This window comes from Pan paniscus, chromosome 7, assembly GCF_029289425.2.
Source record: "Pan paniscus chromosome 7, NHGRI_mPanPan1-v2.0_pri, whole genome shotgun sequence".
In the NCBI taxonomy this organism is placed as follows: Eukaryota; Metazoa; Chordata; class Mammalia; order Primates; family Hominidae; genus Pan; species Pan paniscus.
The window spans coordinates 138,820,050-138,831,987 of record NC_073256.2 but is presented as its reverse complement, the minus strand read 5'-3'; the positions used below and the strand labels follow the sequence as shown (position 1 = coordinate 138,831,987).

The 11,938-nt window shown below is 37.2% G+C and overlaps 1 long non-coding RNA gene across 1 annotated transcript in view; it reads left to right on the top strand.

The window, feature by feature from the left end:
* Window positions 1-11,586: 11,586 nt before the first annotated feature.
* The window catches only part of LOC134730944 (uncharacterized), a 41,913-nt gene continuing 41,561 nt past the window's right edge, over window positions 11,587-11,938 (top strand). Inside the window, exon 1 of the long non-coding RNA XR_010112878.1 lies at window positions 11,587-11,713. This is a non-coding gene — a long non-coding RNA (uncharacterized LOC134730944). The remainder of the gene's footprint in view (window positions 11,714-11,938) is intronic.

Here is an 11,938-nt window from a genome sequence, read left to right as displayed (position 1 = left end):
ATTTTTTAAAACCTTAAGCTTATTAATTTTTTTGCTCACACTAAGTTAAAAACATGTTAATAATATAGTAATAATATTTTCAAAGTGATGGTGTTTGTCTTATTATATCTTTTTCTTGGACACATAAAACATCATTTTTCAGCCTCATTTGCAGTAAGATCTGGATCATTTGACTGAATTCTATTGAAATGTAAGCTGAAATGTGGTGTATCATTTCTGAGCCTAGCTCTTAAAACTTCATGTGCAATATTTCAGATTTTACTTTCCTTTTTTAAAGTGACTTTGGAGGCAAATGTGGCAACATTATAAGATAAACTCATCCTGGAATTACATGAGAGAAAATAACCTATGGAAGCACAACCCACCTTGGACTCTAATGCGAACAAGAATAAACTTTACCATGATAAGCTAGTGAGAGCTCAGTATTGTTACCACAAGTGAGGCAATTCTACATAGACTAATGCAATTATTAATAGCATATTGAGACCCAATTTTTTTGTACCATTAAATATAATAAAAGTATTTATGTAATATTGTTTATTTCATCTTTTTGTCACAATTTTAAATTTCCATTTTCCATGTCTTATAATATATGTAATGTATTTCTACAGTAGTGTAACTATACATCTGTTTGGATTGCATGCTAAAGGTACTTTTTCTTGATAACCAAATAATAGAAAACATTTGGAGATAATTAACTTAAATATATGCTTTATAAACAAATTTTCATCACCAACTGCTTAAATAGCCGTAGGATACCTTTAGACTTATTCTCACAAAACTGTATAATATATTTAAGCTCTAAGCAACAAGAAGTGAATGTCATTTACATCTTACATCCACACACCTCTCCTAATCTTTAGTTGATATGGGTCACCACACCCCAAACCGATGATTTACTAAAAGTAGAAAGTATTAGTACCAAGGAATTAAACCAGTTACTCTTTGTAGCTGAAGAGAGTATTCTTTAGAGCAATATGTCTCAGAAATACAATGATTAAATTTCATAAGGAAAAAAGTTAAAAACAAGTAAACCCAAATTTTTATCTAGGATATATCTATGCATACACACACACACATGCATCTATATACATAGATAGATGTGCACATACACAAATGTGTGTATATGCTTAACATACATATATACGTACAGTGGGTATTTATTTTTTAGAGTCACACAAACTTTTTTAAATCTTAGAGCCTATTTGACTATCCAAACTGAAAGTAACTGGAAGTGAAATTAAAATAAACATTAACTACAGAACAAAATAAAGATCTTGGGTATCATTTTGTTGAATTAAATCAAGATCACATGTTCATTTCAATGTTTCAATAGAAATTTTCTGTTCTTAGGTACCAAAGCTAGAGAGTTAATTCTCTAGTTCTTAATACCTATACACATTGCAGATGTAGCTGGTAAACTCAAAGAGAATGTCTTCCTGTGGGTTGTCTTCAAAATGTACTAATTTTGAGAAGTTTGTGACACTTAAAAGTAGGATTAAAAGCAGTAGGAGGCGTGGCCTTTGAAATATTTGAAACTGTTGACAGCTATGAGCTCCCTGGGACCTCGTGGCCATAATATCTCCTGTGTGTGCTGTTGGCCACATATCATAGCATCTCTCACTCTATCATTCAATCAAAAGTTTAGTCTCTCAGATCACTTTGTGAGAGTTTCAAATGCTTTTTAGAAAGCCAAGGCCAACATTTCAACACCACAAAACCTCCACGAAAGTGGGGGAAGTGATGGCTCCTTCTCAACTCCAAGGAAAACCCTTCAAAATAGCTCATTTACTCATTATTTGTCAAAACAGTCATGCAATAGACAGAGTGTTTATGTTCCCCCAAATTTGTATGTGATCCCTAATCCCTAATGCAATGGTATTTGGATATAGGGCCTTTGGGAGGCAATTAGGTCATAAGGGTAGAAACTTCATGAATTGGGATTAGTGCTCTCATAAGAAGAGACACGAGAGAGATGATCTCTTTCTCCACCATGTGAAGATACAGCAAGTAGTTGACAGTCTGCAAACCAGGAAGAGGGCCCTCCCAGAAACCTCATTGACCAGCACTTTGATCTTGGACTTCCTAGCCTCCAGAACTGTGAGAAATAAATGTTTGATGCTTAATGTACATAGTTTGTGGTATTCAGCTGTAGCAGCCTGAACTAAGACAAGAGGTGATTAAGCAACCCAACTCTTTTAACATAGCAAGTTACATGGATATGAAATTTGTGTTGTAAATGTCCTAGGCCAATAGCACCGTGTTATGAAATCTATTTTGTAACTCTGCCGTCATTACTTCTTGGGGGTAATTCAGTCCATATCAATACTTCTGGCAAGGTGAACTCTAAATCTCCCCTTCATCTCTCTTGGTCAGTGGAGTTGCCTATTGATTAGAGAGATGACATTTAGGGATGTCATGTATTATTAGTCAATGTAGGAATCTTTGTAATGCATAATGTAACTCAGGTCAAGGAAGGGATAAATGCTCTCTTGGAATAATAAGGTCATGGCTAATCATTCATAAGAACAAGTAACAAGTTTTCACACTAGAGGGCATGTGAATTTTTTATATCTTAGATTATTAGGGAAGATGTATGCTGTTTCAGAAAGACGTGGCAAGATGTGCTTGATTTTAGGTACTCTATAAAATATCAGTTGTAGCCCCAAGTGACTATTCACCTCATTTCACACTTGCCCCTGTATACAGGAACAGGATTCACAAATCACTGAGTTCAGCATGCTTCTCTGGCACTTACAGAACTGTGATGATTAAGCCAGGAAGGAATAGCCAAGAAAGCCACCGAGGCTGTGGCATTCTCAAAACAGGAAAATGTGTGTTAACATGGACTGAGATGTTATTATTTGTATAAAAAAGAGGCATAGCCCTTAGGATTTGTCCTCCACACACCCCATACTTTGCCCCACTCCACATTCACACAACAGGTACAAGAGGGAGATTTAGTCAAAAGGAAAGAGAATTTCTGAACATGAGAATGATCCAGATAAACCTCTCAGACATATTTCCCACTCACACCAATCTCTCTAAGGTTGGGATCGGGGGAATACAGATATTCTCAGGGAACAGGAAAAGAAAGGATGGCCAGATGGCTACACAGTGCAATAGATCTCTCCTACTTTAAAGGATTGACTGCTGAAGAAAAATAAAAAGATACATTGGCCTACACAAACTGCTATAGCAGATTTCCACAGACTGGGTGGTTTAAACAATGGAGATTTATTATCTCACAGTTCTGTAGGCTGGAAGTCCATAACCAAGGTGGCAGGAGGCAGGATTGGTTTCTGGTGGGGTATTTTTTCTTTTCTTTCCTTTCTTTTTTAAAAAAATTTTACTTTAAGTTCTGGGGTACATGTGCAGAACGTGCAGGTTTGTTACACAGGTGTACATGAGCCATGGTGGTTTGCTGCACCTATCAACCTGTCATCTGGGTTTTAAGCCCCACATGCATTAGGTATTTGTCCTAATACTCTCTCTCCCTTTGCCTCCCACTCCCTGACTGGCCCGGGTGTGTGATGTTCCCCTCCCTGTGTCCATGTGTTCTCATTGTTCAACTCCCACTTATGTGTGAGAACATGTGGTGTTTGGTTTTCTGTTCCTGTCTTAGTTTGCTGAGAATGATGGTTTCCAGCTTCATCCATGTTCCTACAAAGGACATGAACTCATTCTTTTTTATGGCTGCATAGTTTTTCATGGTGTATATGTGCCACATTTTCTTTATCAAGTCTATCATTGATGGGCATCTGGGTTGGTTCCAAGTCTTTGCTATTGCGAATAGTGCTGCAATAAACATACGTGTGCATGTGTCTTTATAGTAGAATGATTTATAATCCTTTGGGTATATACCCAGTAATAGGATTGCTGGGTCAAATGGCATTTCTGGTAGTAGATCTTTGAGGAATCGCCACACTGTCTTCCTCATGGTTGAACTAATTTACACTCCCTGGTGGGGTAGTTTTTCTTGGCTTTCAGGGCACTGCCTTCTTGCTGTGTTCTCACATTGCCTTTCCTCTGTGTGAGTGCAGAGAGAGAGAGAAAGATCTCTGGTGTCTGTTTGTCTTCTTATAAGGGCATCAGCCCTATTGGATTAGGGCCCCACCCTATGACATCATTTACATTTAATTAGCCCTTTAGAGACTCTGTCTCCAAATACAGTCACTTTGATGGGTTAGGACTTTAACATATAAATTTTGAGGGGACTCAATTCTGTCCATAACAGGAGATATCATATGTAAAGAACCTAAAACCTTATAGAATAAAAGGGCAAAATAGCAAATGAAGCCAGGGGTGAAGTTATGCAAATACATGTATCTTGTAAGGTTCTGACCAAACCTACACTGGCTCAACTTTAATTCTGAACCCAATGGACAAAGCCAAGAGGTAAACATCATCAGTTATGGAGCCCACCATGTCAATAAACTCTTATTTGCTGCTCAGGAGAAACAAAGTTTTTCTTAGAGCCAAAGCCTGAAAGGTATTTTCTGTATTTCAATTATACCTTTAGAGTTAAAGTAAAGACTGGCTTAATAACATTGTGTCTAATTATATTTTTTATTAGAAGTTTAGAGAATAAATGCAAATCAATTATTTAGTAAAAGTGATTCTATGAAACATAACGTAGGCCAATCACATTTAATAAAACTTTCAATCAGTTAAACTTAACAATTTTTGTTTTGTTTCGTTTTGTTTTTTGGTTTTTTGTTTTTTGAGATGGAGTCTCACTCTGTCACCCGGGTTGGAGTGCAGTGGCAACCTCTGACTCCTGGGTTCAAGCGATTCTCCTGCCTCATCCTCCGGAGTAGCTGGGACTACAGGTGTGCGCCACTATGCTAAGTTTTGTATTTTTAGTAGAGACGGAGTTTCACCATGTTGGTTGGCCAGGATGGTCTTGATCTCTTGACCCCATGATCCACCTGCCTCGGCCTCCCAAAGTGCTGGGATTGCAGGCGTGAGCCACCGTGCTGGGTCGACAATTGTTATTTTATAGCTCTAAAATAAGTAATGAATAGTATGAAATTGATTTTCATTTTCTAACCTTTGCGTATTAGAAAGGTACATTACCATGCATACTTTTAACCAAAAGAAAATGCCAACATTTTCAGATAATATGGATACAAAGAGGCTTTTTCTTCGTATGTCTGTTCGCCATCCAAATGCTTAATTTTGTTTTTATTTACACATTTTAAAAGTTAGTTTGACACTTTGGGAGGCCGAGGCGGGCGGATCACGAGGTCAGGAGATCGAGACCATCCTGGCTAACACGGTGAAACCCCGTCTCTACTAAAAATACAAAAAATTAGCCGGGCGTGGTAGCGGGCGCCTGTAGTCCCAGCTACTCGGGAGGCTGAGGCAGGAGAATGGCGTGAACCCGGGAGGCGGAGCTTGCAGTGAGCCGAGATCGCACCACTGCACTCCAGCCTGGGCGACAGAGCGAGACTCCGTCTCAAAAAAAAAAAAAAAAAAAAAAGTTAGTTTGAGGACTTCAGAGCAACAACTGACTTACTTAAACCATATCTGAAATTCTTAGAGTTGTGTAAAAGGGTAAAGAAATAAATATATGGGTAAAATTATTTACCACAAACAGACTTCATCATAAGAAGGGATGACTGTATGGCCCACTAGTCCTGTTTGTAAATTAAAGCTTCTGAACTCAAGGATTGGTTACTGAAAAGAAAATGACTATTTCTGTGTTAGTTTAATAAACTCCAAATTAAAATGTTATGTCAGTTGTCATGTGTGCTTAAAACTTCAGTAACCAATAGGTACTGGTATAAAGGGTGATATTATGCACAAAATAGGCTTCTGAATATAACCCAGGGACCTCAGGAGGGTCTCTTTAACTTCAACATTTTACCATCTCTTTTTCAAAGGTAGTCATCTCAACATTTTACTACCTCTTTTTCAAAGGTATTCTTCTTCCCTGCCTATGAATGCTTTTATCAGTGAGTACATGGCTTCCTAGTCTTTTAACATTTAATTTCCATTTATTCAGCTAACAACTATCATCTTAAGATGCAGGGAAGTCGGCTGGGCACAGTGATGCATGCCTGTAATCCCAGCACTTTGGGAGGCCGAGGCAGGCGGATCACGAGGTCAAGAGGTCAAGACCATCCTGGCCAACATGGTGAAACCCTGACTCTACTAAAAATAGAAAAATTAGCTGGGCGTGGTGGCGGGTGCCTGTAGTCCCAGCTACTCAGGAGGCTGAGGCAGAAGGATCGCTTGAACCCGGGAGGCAGAGGTTGCTGTGAGTTGAGTTCATGCCACTGTACTCCAGCCTGGCGACAGAGCTGGACTCCGTCAAAAAAAAAAAAAAAAAAAAAAAAAAAAAAAAAAATTGCGGGGAAATCCTTGAGTGTAAGATGGGCAATGGAGAATATGCACAGATGGTTCCAAAGTACGTAAGCATTTCCCAAGTCGGCAGGATACACCCATCAGAAAATTCAGACCCGAAGTGATGGATCAAGGCTTTCTTCAGTCCAGTCCCAAACTTTCTCTTCTCTCTGTTCTCTCTAAGTGAAATATCAGTTAGGAATTAACCTATTTGAATTTTCACCTCCAGAACATATATTAAATATTTCCACAGTCAGAATTTTCTTTGAAATTTTGATGTTAAAGACACTACTGCTGCTTTGTTACATTTTAGACTATTTCAATATTTCGTTGTTATTTAATCAATATGTGTTTACGTCTTGTCTCCTGAATGAGAATGAAACTCCTTCAGGGCAGTCATCTAGCTCACACATCTTTTAACTTGCTGTAAAAACTAAGAATGTTGTCTTGTACATAGAGAAACAACATGGCAGACAGGAGTAGGCTTGGGTGTTGGGATAGATTCTAATCCTCAGTCTGTTAGTCCAATCTCTAGCTATATGATTTCTGGCCATTGATTTAACTCTCTTGAGACATAATTATTATTCTAAGGACATACTGGGGTGTGTGGGAGAGTGGAGGTAGCTGACTGGCTACTAGTGAGAAACAGGTTCAGAGCAAACAGCTGATCCCATTTACATGGGTTTGAAGTTTTAGTGTTCTTGGCCTTGTTTGCAGAAACCTTTCTTCAGAGAACTTCAGCTTTCAATACCTTTAAGAAAATGCATTGAGAAGATCAAGGGAAGGATCACTATTAAGCTGAGTGCAAAACCCAAAGCTCACTTAGATATCCCCAGCTTATTTCACTATTCGATAGACTTATGTTCTTGGGCAAACACGATTGTTTTTCCTGGCTCTCCCTCTCAAATATGCAGACAAATCCTCGATGGCAGTAACAGTTAGAGGAGAGTTTATAGCCAACACTGTTAAAGGGAAGTCAGCAATATGAGTCCTGTTTACTGGTGCCAAACTGCATAGTCTGTCCAATATTAGGAAAAAAAATAGTTCAGCATTCAAGGCTTGCTGTTGATCACCATGAGTGATTTTATTCTTCTATGAATTGAACTTGTTTGTTGCAATGGTTAGGGTAGGGTTTGTCCAGAGTAATTTTGAAAAAAATAATGAATAGAGGTTGTTTTGTTTGTTTGTTTTAAGAGCTGCTTGTGCAAAGAGAGCATTATAGCTACTAACACACAGAAAGAGATTCTGTTAGGTACATTGGCAGGGCTGCTGGAAAAGTTGCAGACATTAAAAATGAAAAAAAAAGTATAGAAGAGGTAGAATATGCTATACAATGGTACATTTTATATTGAACCGGTATAAATAACTGATAATAAATGGGAATTCTGTGGAAAATCTTTATTTTTGTCTTCTGGACCCAGTCTTCCATACTCTTTCAGCCTTGGTCTTACAAATTCTCCCTTCCCCCACCATCATTTCAGCTGTTGTTTCCTGTTATAACTATGAGGGTTCTGCAATTATAGGTTAAATATGTTATGGTAGTTTAAGATTGGATTTTTTTCTTTCTGTAACTATTATGTTGTCATAGCAAAAGTCTTGTGTAATATGAGAACCATAATTTCAATTTCACAAAGAAAATAATGACTCTTCAAGCTGACTTAAGAACTCCACAATTTAAATGAAGAGCAAGGAACCCCTCCCTACTTAGGTATGGAATACACCTGGAATATACTTGATTTGTATACATCTAAGGAAGTATGGATAAATGGTCATTAATCAATGTCCTATGTTATAATATAACCTCAGCAGCCTCAGCATTTGTGATGAAAGAATTTGTTCATCATTTCATATCATTAGATCTTTTAACAATATGGAGACTGTTTTATTAGGAAGTTCAGAACTTTCTCCAGGATTCATAGAAAAATGCATTTCTTAATGCCTTGGTTTTAAAATTTCTTATGGAATTGGAATCAGTGGAATTTTCATAGCTGAAGCAACTGTCGTAAAAGAAACATAGTATACTCCTTGATAATCAATCCACTTTGTGTGCTGGAGGAATGAAAAATTAATGACTTTAGTGACAAATTATCAAATTTGGAATTTATGGATATTTTGCCAAAAGTACTATCTATAGATGTAAAATAAAATAAAGTAAACATTGCTTTTATTATGCACAGGATAACAAGGTTCAAATAATTTTTTGCCTCCCGTTTGTTTGGGGTACACAGACTGCAAAGAGATCTATTCTTTGAAGAACAATTTATTTTTTCTCACAACTCTGTGAGCTGAAGCATGGTTCTCCTGGTCCTGCTTGGAATCACTAGGGTAGTTGCTATCAGATGGCAGCTGTATGGACTGGGCTGAAAGGTGCAAGGTAGCTTTATTCATATATCTGGTGGTTAATGCTCTCTGTCAGCTGAGGTACCTTAGGTCTTCTTATCTGGACTCCATCTGAAAGATCTCACTAGACAGTTGTCCGTCTTCCCATATCCTCTTCTTCTATATTATTTTGAAGTCTCTTATTCCTCAGGCTGCTTGGGATATTTTGTAACTTCTCTAGTCTGTTTCTTATCTAAAGGATGTAGATACCTAATCCTTTAAAAATTCTTTTCCTCTAGCACTATGCTAGAGCCATTCTGTTTTTTTTAGCTTTGTTTTTGTCACTTATTTTTATAACTTCTATCATTTTTGTGACCAGTTTGTATTTCTGGTTTGTGTATATTCATACTTTGGAGTTAATCTGCAAAACAGAGTAACATAGAATTCTCCATAACAAAGTGTTTAATTTACATAGTCCTGAATTATGCACTGTGATTCTTTGCAGACGAACTTTTTACTTCTGTGCCCTATAACGGACTCTCTTTTATTTTGTTTGTTTCTTTTTTAATGTCAAATACATCTGTCTATTTTATTTTTAAATGTATACTTCTTGATATCAACTAAAAACATCCTAGAGTTTTACTGTCTTCCTTATATGTTTTTTCCTCTCTTAATAGAGAAATATGATCCAATGATCCAACTCCAGAAAAACTCACTGGATCGAGGTGAACACAGCCTCTTTAAAGCTCTTGCCAATGAGCTGCTGGTTACTTTTTGCTGCTTGTCATTCAAGCACTTTGACACGGACCTGAAGCTATTATCACAAGTGCCTATTCCATACTTCATTCAACTTTTGGGAGTCTACCAATGGTGTACAGGACCGAATGTAATCAATATCCCAAGAAGCAAAAGAGATGCGCCTAGCAGAAACATCTTGAAGGTGTACTATATCTATCACCATGAAGTCTGCATTCTCATTTTTTTTTTTTTTTTTTTTTGGCTTGGGAAGATAACTGCAAAAGTTTTTTTTGTTTTTTTTTGTTTTTTTAAAGATCATGTTTCTAACTAGCAGGTATGAAAACCTCAAATTATTGAATAACAATAGAATTGTTAAACACTTTTTAAAAAGTCCTGTTAAGTAATATTTCCCCTAATCACAATTAAAGACAATAAATAAATGGAAATTACTTCTTTGAATTAATTGTAGTGAGATGTGGTTTATATGATCATCTTATCTGAACTTTATTGTTGCTATTTATCTTTAAATTTCCTTGAATACACTCTGTCCATTTTCTCTTAAGTATAATTCATTTCTCAATTCTCAGTGAAAAATTTGGTTTAATTTATGATTAAAATAGCATGGATAATTAAATATATGCTTTTCATCTAGGGTCAAAATAGGTTGAGGAACAGTAAAAGGGAGAAATTTTAAAACTTGACTTAGTTTTGGTCTATTGCTTGGAAACTGCAAAACAACTTTATCTGGGGAACTTACCAAGTATTTATTATTATTTATGTTTGTTTTTTTCGGAGTGACTTTTTTGAAGAGAAACACAAGGATCTTATAACAATTTTCATATTTTCTTTTCTTTCTTTTTTTTTTTTCTTAAGACGGAGTCTCACTCTGTCGCCCAGGCTGGAATGCAGTGGCGCAATCTCAGCTCACTGCAAGCTCCGCCTCCCGGGTTCAGGCCATTCTCCTGCCTCAGCCTCCTGAGTAGCTGGGACTACAGGCGCCCGCCACCATGCCTGGCTAATTTTTTTGTATTTTTAGTAGAAACGGGGTTTCACCGTGTTAGCCAGGATGGTCTCGATCTCCTGACCTTGTGATCCACCTGTCTCGGCCTCCCAAAGTGCTGGGATTACAGGAATGAGCCAGCGCGCCCGGCCAACAATTTTCATATTTTCTTAGTGAAAAAATATTAAATATGCTAGTCTTTGGTTTGTGCTGCTATAACAAAATAGCACAAACTGGATAATTTATGAACAATAAAATTTGATTTGACACATAATTCTGGAGGCTGGGAAGTTTAAGATAAAAGCGTTGCATCTGGTGAGAGCTTTCTTGCTATGTCATAACATGGTGGAAGACATCACAATGGCAAAAGAGAGTGTACAGGAGCTGAATTCATTTTTATAACAAACTCCCACCGTAATGTCATTAATCCATTCATGAGCACACAGCCCTCATGAACTAATCACCTCTTTAACAGTTCACACTGTTGCATTGGGGGTTTAGTTTCTAACACAAGAACTTTGTGGGACACATTCAAACCGTAGCAGTTAGGACAAGGAAACTGATAGAAGGAGACATTAAGAGTATAGGAGAAAAACCAAACCAAACCAGACGTCAGCAGGACAAAGAAGAGAGTTTGAAATTCACTGGTGATTGAGGTTGGAGGCTGCCCTAAGAATGAACAAAGCTCTGAGAGTGGATGGCCTCTCAGAGGTCACTTAGTCTCCAAATTGAGAACAAAAAAAGACCTTGGTTTCCTGAGGGATAATTGAACCGTTTCCACATCAGACTACACTGCCTCCTTGCAAGTTATATGACATTTTCATGCTAAGCACTGGCACACTTCTGAAGTCTAGGGTTGCCTTCAGGTCCTTAAATTTGGTGGGTGGTCAGTATTGTTTTACAGAAAGAGAAACAGAAGCTCCAAAGGGGTTAAGTGACTTGCAAAATGACAAGCAATACTTCAGAGGGCTGATTCTGAAACTCAGGGCTAATCTGCTTATTCAAATGTTCTTTAGAAAAAATAATTTTATTTATTTTCAAGAAAAATAGTTTTCTTATTTTCAAGAAATATTGTTAAGAAAAATAAATGTGAAAGAGTTAAGTTCTATGTTTACAAGGGATTATAAAACAGAGCAATGATGACTTTGCACATAACTTCTCTAATTTAAAACGTGTGGGGGTTGCACATTTTAAAAAGCCAAATTAATAGTTTTCTCAAGTTTTTGAGGAATGGTGTACTCACGTGGAGAAATTTACCTATGACAATCATCATTCCTATGACATCTGTTCTGGCCTGCAGAGCTGGTGAGTGGAGAAGACACATTACTTATTATTCTACAAGAAAATTGGAAATATCCTAGCTTTGAGTTCTAATATTTCCAGATGGTAGAAATCGAAAGCAGGCTTCCTCTCTTTGCCTGCTCCTCCAAAGTTTTATGCAGCAGTAAATAAACTCTTATTTGCTTGTGCTACGTTTTATTGCAGAGTACAGAAGGATTGAGGCAACCTATTTCTCAGGGAATGATTCTT